This window comes from Vanellus vanellus, assembly GCF_965231255.1.
Source record: "Vanellus vanellus genome assembly, chromosome: 1".
In the NCBI taxonomy this organism is placed as follows: domain Eukaryota; kingdom Metazoa; phylum Chordata; class Aves; order Charadriiformes; family Charadriidae; genus Vanellus; species Vanellus vanellus.
The window spans coordinates 185,802,642-185,809,513 of record NC_138905.1 but is presented as its reverse complement, the minus strand read 5'-3'; positions in this window follow the sequence as shown (position 1 = coordinate 185,809,513).

The window sequence follows — 6,872 nt, the reverse complement described above, 5'->3', positions numbered from 1 at the left end:
GTGGTTGATATACTTCTACCTTGCCAGATCTAACAGGATGCTGGGTTCACTGAGTATCCCTGATCATCGTTAACTGAGGATTACTGCTATCTATAACTTTCACATTCTACAAATAAGAGTAATGACAGAGATTTTATTGCTAGAAAAGTTAATTTAAAAGATAGTACTTCTGGAAATGATGTTGTTGGAGATAGTTTTGATTCCAGATTAGCACAAGATCAGAATACCCAACTGTAAGCATCTGAACACTGCAAGTTTTACAGTTATTGACATTTTTCTTAGCATCTCACTCTCTGTTAAATTAATTTAGTCAATTCACACTTGAGTGTAGGCTACAGGGTAGGATTCTTTGATTTTATCTTCTTTAAAGAGATATCATGAAAAGCACTTTAAAAATTACTATCATCAGATCACACAATGTATGATTGGGCAGGGCATATATTTAGTGCCTCTAACAGTAGGTGATAGTAAAAAATGCATAAGAGGACTTTTGTGTGAGGAAAAGCTTAAAAAAAAAAAAAAAGTATCATATCTGCTGTTAAAAGATCCAAGCCTTAAAAGGATATGGAATCTTGTTCATATTTACATGTTCAAGATTACTATCACGTAATTGATACTTCTCCACATATGATGCAGTTTCATCAAAAAACAAAGAAAATAGTCATGGAAGAAAGAGTAAGACTTTCAGTGTTTCCTCCACTGCCATTAAGATTCAAAAACCAAGATCAGCCTGACACTGGAGATCATTATCAAATATTAGATTCAAATGCTACTAATAATCATGGAATCACAGAATCATGGAATTTTCAGAGTTGGAAGGGACCTCTAGAGATCATCTAGTCCAACTCCCCTGCTAAAGCAGGATTGCCTAGAGCACGTTACTCAGGACTGCATCCAGGCGGGTCTTGAAAATCTCCAGGGAAGGGGACTCCACAACCTCCCTGGACAGCCTGTGCCAGTGCTCTGTCACCCTCACCGTAAAGAAGTTTTTTCCTGTATTTCAATGGAACTTCCTATGTTCCGACTTGTGCCCATTACCCCTCGTCCTGTCACTGGGAACCATTGAAAAGAGCCTGGCTCCATCCTCCTTCAACCCACCCTTTAGATACTTGTACACAATAATAAGGTCTCCCCTCAGCCTTCTCTTCTCCAGGCTAAAGAGTCCCAGCTCTCTCAGCCTTTCCTCATAAGGGAGATGCTCCAAGCCCTTAATCATCTTAGTTGCCCTGCGCTGGACTCTTTATATATAATAAATCTTTACTTTTACATTGATACATATATAGTTACAAAGATGTAACATGTACTTCCTCTTTGCCCATGATACGAGATTTGGGGCATAACAGCTCCAAGGAATTATTTTTTATTGTACATTTCTTTGTTTTATCTGAAATACAGAAGAAGCCCAGTTTCAAGAAAATATATGGTTGTACTTATTCACTTCATTAGTCCTGTTCAACACAGTGTTTTCTGGAAAATAAGAACTGATTCAAATGTTTGTTTTACCACCTTATCGGTGGAAATCTAGATCATGCTTACATAAGCTTTAAAAGAAAGTTTGAGGAGGAGTCAGCCTCATCTCCATGCCTGGAAAGGTGATGGAACAGCTCGTTCTGGGTATCATCTCCAAGCAGCAGGAGGAAAGAAGGTTATCAGAAGTAGTCAACATGGATTCAGTAAGGGGAAGTCATGTCTGACTTATCTGATAGCCTTCTATGATGATGTGACTGAATGGGTGGATGAGGGGAGGGCAGTGGGTGTTGTCTACCTTGACTTCAGTAAAGCTTTCGACACCATCTCCCACATCATCCTCACAGGCAAGCTTAGGAAGTGTGGGTTAGACGAATGGACAGTGGGGTGAATTGAAAACTGTCTGGCAGATAAAGCTCAGAGGGTTTTGATTAGTGGTGCAGAGTCTAGTTGGAGGCTTGAAACAACAGGTGTTCCGCAGGGTTCAGTACTGGGTCCAGTCCTGTTCAACATATTCATCAGTGACCTGGATGAAGGGACAGAGTGTACCATCAGCAAGTTTGCTGATGACACAAAACTGGGAGGGGTGGCTGACACACCAGAAGGCTGTGCCACCTTACAGCATGACCTGGACAGGCTGGAGAGTTGGGCGGAGAAGAATCGTATGAAATTCAATAAGGGCAAGTGCAGGGTGCTGCACCTGGGGAGGAATAACCCCATGCAGCAGTACAGGTTGGGGGCTGACCTGCTGGAGAGCAGCTCTGTAGAAAGAGACCTGGGAGTCCTGGTGGACAACAGGATGACCATGAGCCAGCAGCAATGTGCCCTGGTGGCCAAGAAGGCTAATGGCATCCTCAAGTGCATCAAGAAGAATGCGGCAAGCAGGTTGAGGGTGGTCATCTTTCCCCTCTACTCTGCCCTGGTGAGACCACATCTGGAGTATTGTGTCCAGTTCTGGGCTCCCCAGTTCAAGAAAGAGGGATCTGCTGGAAAGGGTCCAGCAAAGGGCTACAAAGATGATTAGGGGATTGGACCATCTTTCTTATGAGGAAAGGCTGAGAGACTTGGGTCTTTTTAGTCTAGAGAAAAAGAAGAATGAAGGGGGATCTTATTAATGCTTACAAATACTTAAAGGGAGGGTGCCAGGGGGATGGGAACAGTCTTTTTTCAGTGGTGCCCAGTGACAGGACAAGAGGTAACGGGCACAAACTTTAGTATAGGAAGTTCCATCTAAACATTAGGAGGAACTTCTTGACTTTGAGGGTGGCAGAGCACTGGCACAGGCTGCCCAGAGAAGTTGTGGAGTCTCTGACTCTGGAGACATTGAAAACCCACCTGGATGCCATCCTGTGCAACCTGCTGTAGGTGAACCTGGTCTGGCAGAGGGCTTGGACTAGATGATCTCCAGAGGTCCCTTCCAACCCGTATCATTCTGTGATTCCATGATTTATGATTTATAGACATATGTTATGTGTAATACATGACATGAAGTATGTGGTGTATCTTAACCTTTTCATCCATGTATACTTACATATATGTGCATATATATATGGACTTATATATATGTGCATGTATATACAAATACATATGTATATATGTAGGTCTATATACATGTGTGTGTATGCATGCAAGCTGGTCTTATACATACACACATAGTCACACTTATTACATATATCTTTTTATATCCTTTTAAAAATTCCTTTTTTTAACTACTGTCAAATCCTAAGTGCCAAAAAAAAATCACACAATATATTTTCTCAAGATTTTTTGCAGACTAGCTTCTTCAATTTCAAATGCCTTATTTAAGAGTCTCAGAATTCACATTGTTTGTAGCATTAGGTTTTAACTGTAATTCTACAGATCCTACTATTGCATTTCTCTCTTTACCAGGTTTATTATTAATTTTACTTGAATACATTTTAAGTCACCCAAACTGAATTTTAGAAACCTGTAAAAATTCACTCATTATTGATTACAGATATTGCTACAAGGTACTTTTGGATAATAATAATTTTGAGGACAAGTTGGAGAATAACCTCAGCTAGTGAATTTTTAAAATAGTTTTTTTAAACATGTCATGTGAGAAATATTCACTGTATCTGAAACATAAGTTTTCTGTAACAAGACTGAGAACACTCTCCTGAATTTCAAGGTGAAAGATTAAGACAGAATTTTCAGAAAAAAAAAATACTACTTATATTTGAAATAAAGTTTATTTCATAACTTTAAAAGTCAGCATGCACTAATTGTGTAGTTTATAGCTATCCAAACATTGTAAATAAATACTGAATTTCCTCAAGATCTTTCATCACTCTTTCCCTAAAACATTAACTACAATAAATAATTAAATAAAGTAACTATATGTAAGCAATCACAGACAAAGCTAAAATCAAAGTTTATCTTTGTGCTAACAGTATTTCAGTTGAGAAAATCATTTAAGTAAGATGAATTAGTCATTCAAGAAAGAAATAAGTACGGAATAGTGCAATATTGGAACAGAATGATCCTATAATGTAAAACGGTGACATTGATCTGATTAAAAGGAAAAAAAAAATAGGGGTTTAGTGGTTGGCTATGCCTGAGATAATCATGATAGGCTCCATTCACAGTCAATCGAGAGAAATAGACACTTCCAGGTATGATTCATTTCACCACAAATGAAATGTCTAAAATTGGTCAGATTAGCTGCTCCCTAAAAGAGCCTTTTTTCTCTACTAATCAGAAAGGGCACACAGACTGGCTTAGCTGTCAGTGTCTACAATATGGATGGTCAAATATAACAAAAATATCAAATTTCTATAATACATTTGCCCTGTTTTCCATATATCTAGTGAGATTCTGTTTTCAAGAATGTTGTAATAACAAGATGGAATGTTTTAAATGGAGTTGAACAGACCTAGATGAACAAATCTTAATGAAATTCGCAAAGCTGTGAGCCTGTCTCCTTAGAAAATCTTAACATAAAAAGTAAAAGAAATCATACAGGCACAGTAATTTTGAGTATTTGAAGCTAATTCTCAGCCCTTATACAAATGTAAACACAGCAATAAGATTTAAGCAACTGAATCCTAGTTTAACACTGATTAAGTCTCTCAGACTGAATAAAATGGCATTTTAAATTTACACAGTTGTGCCCAAGACACTGTCTTAAAAGTATGCCATATGCTTAGTCACATAACATAACTGACATTTACAAAGTTATACTGATTTCAGCAGATATAATTGTAAACTACACCCTCAGCGTGCCACAGTTTGCTAGAGAATTAATTCTTTCATTAACTGGTTGGGGGGTGTATGTGTTTGTTTTTTTAATTTTTTTTCTGCTGTTAGCAAGATACTCTCTCTGTGTCTGTGTCTATCTAGAAGTTATCATCAAGATATATGAGTGTACTAGAAAAATAAGGAACCATTGCTTTATAGCACAGTGTGGATATCAAACACTTTAAAAATTCATTTTCAAAGCTGAGTTTATCCTCATCATACCTGAAATTTACAATCTATGAAACTGGATGTATACAGACATTGTCCTTCAAAGATTCAGGGCACAAAGGAAAATTAGACTAGCTGCAGGAAATGTTACATTAATGTAAAGTCTGGCTTAGCTCCAGGAATTTGAGAATTTTATTATATTAGAAAATGCTGGGAGAAAAAAAAAAAGCTTTTTTGGGTACTAACTGGGTTGTGCTTTGTTCATCTTTAAGCTTTACCAATTTTTTTTTTTAACCTGGTTATCACAATGAATACCAGGTGGGCTGTCTTCAGTTATGCTGGTGAAGGGTCTGGAGGACAAACCTTATGAGGAATGACTGAGGGATCTGGGGTTGTTTAGCCTGGAGAAGAGGAGGCTGAGGGGAGACCTTATCACCCTCTACAACTACCTGAAAAGAGGTTTTAGAGAGATGGGAGCTGACCTCTTCTCCCTGGTGACAAGTGATAGGACAAGAGGAAACGGGTTCAAGTTATGTCAGGGCAGGTTTAGATTGGATATTAGGAATCATTTTTTCACTGAAAGGGTTATTAAACATTGGAATAGGCTTCCCAGAGAGGTGGTGGATTCACCATCCCTGGAGGTGTTTAAGAAAAGGGTAGATGAGGTGCTTAGGGACATGGTTTAGAAGTGGTGGTGTTTCTATCAGGGTAGGTTAATGGTTGGACCTGATGATCTTAAAGGTCCCTTCCAACCTCACTAATTCTATGATTCTATGATTCTATGTAAACATAACTTTATAGGGCCATTAATGACGGCTTAGAAATTCTTGTGGCTTCCAGCTGCTGCAACTGAAATCTGTGGCCTTGCTTAATTCAGGCTTGTCACATTTGTGGGCCCATGTCTTAGACCAATGTAAATATCTGTGAATCAAGATGCATAGGAAAAAATCTGTTTTACCTAAAGGTTACCATCTAAAGTCAGACGTCTAGTCTCAATTCGTCAACAAGAAGAGAATTTAACTGTGCAAACTGTTAACGATCAAAATCTTGTTTATGGGCAAGAAGGAATCACCTTAAATATACACAATCAATTATTTATTGTTAGTATAATTGAAATCTTAATAGTGTAATCCAAGAATCATTATTAGTTCAGATCCAATTGTTCTAGAGAAAGAAAGAATAGCTCTATAGAGAAAAAGCCTCAATAAATGCCCATGGTTTACAGTTGTGGGGCCTCTGGTGTTAGCCTATATCCTATCCCTTATCATGCCATAGCTGTACTCCTCTGCAACACGTCCCGTGTCCCCACTTCTGAAGGCCTCTGCTGTAGTACCAGGCCTCTATTTCTCTATGGTCTCATTAGGTTAGCGTCGTAAAATGTTGGTGGCACAGTTTATAGGACATCCAAAAGCAAACCAAATTGTCTGGTCAATTAGAAAAATTACTGTCTCAGATAAACCAAGTGAAACAAAGCTACAAGCAGGTTGAGAAAAAATCAGACAGAGCAGGTCTGACAAGCCTGAGTCCTGAGGCTTTGTACAAAGCATGGGCCCTGTTACTAGCAGTGCCAATACCATATTTCGAGCTATAAGGTAACAAAACTCAGATTACTAGTACTATTTCAGGTACCAATGCACATCCTGCCTTCCTCCAGCTGTCCATTTTAGATGCCCTAGGATGTCTGAAAAGGGAGATTTGGAGGCCAGTTAGAATACTGGTGATGACAGATATGATACAGTTTGCATAAGATCCATGTTGTGGAGAGGCAGCTGGAGGCCAGGGAGAGTTCCCTAAGGCAGCTAGGATAGCATAAAGCGCTTATGTTAAACCTGTTATACGTACAAACAATGAAGAGAGAAAGCTCTTCTGAGATGGCAATTCATCCCAACCAGAGATAAATTTAATGTGAGGAAGTGACTTATGACAGTCTGCTCTCTTCTGATTATAATGGGAGAATACGGAGCTAACACAGACTT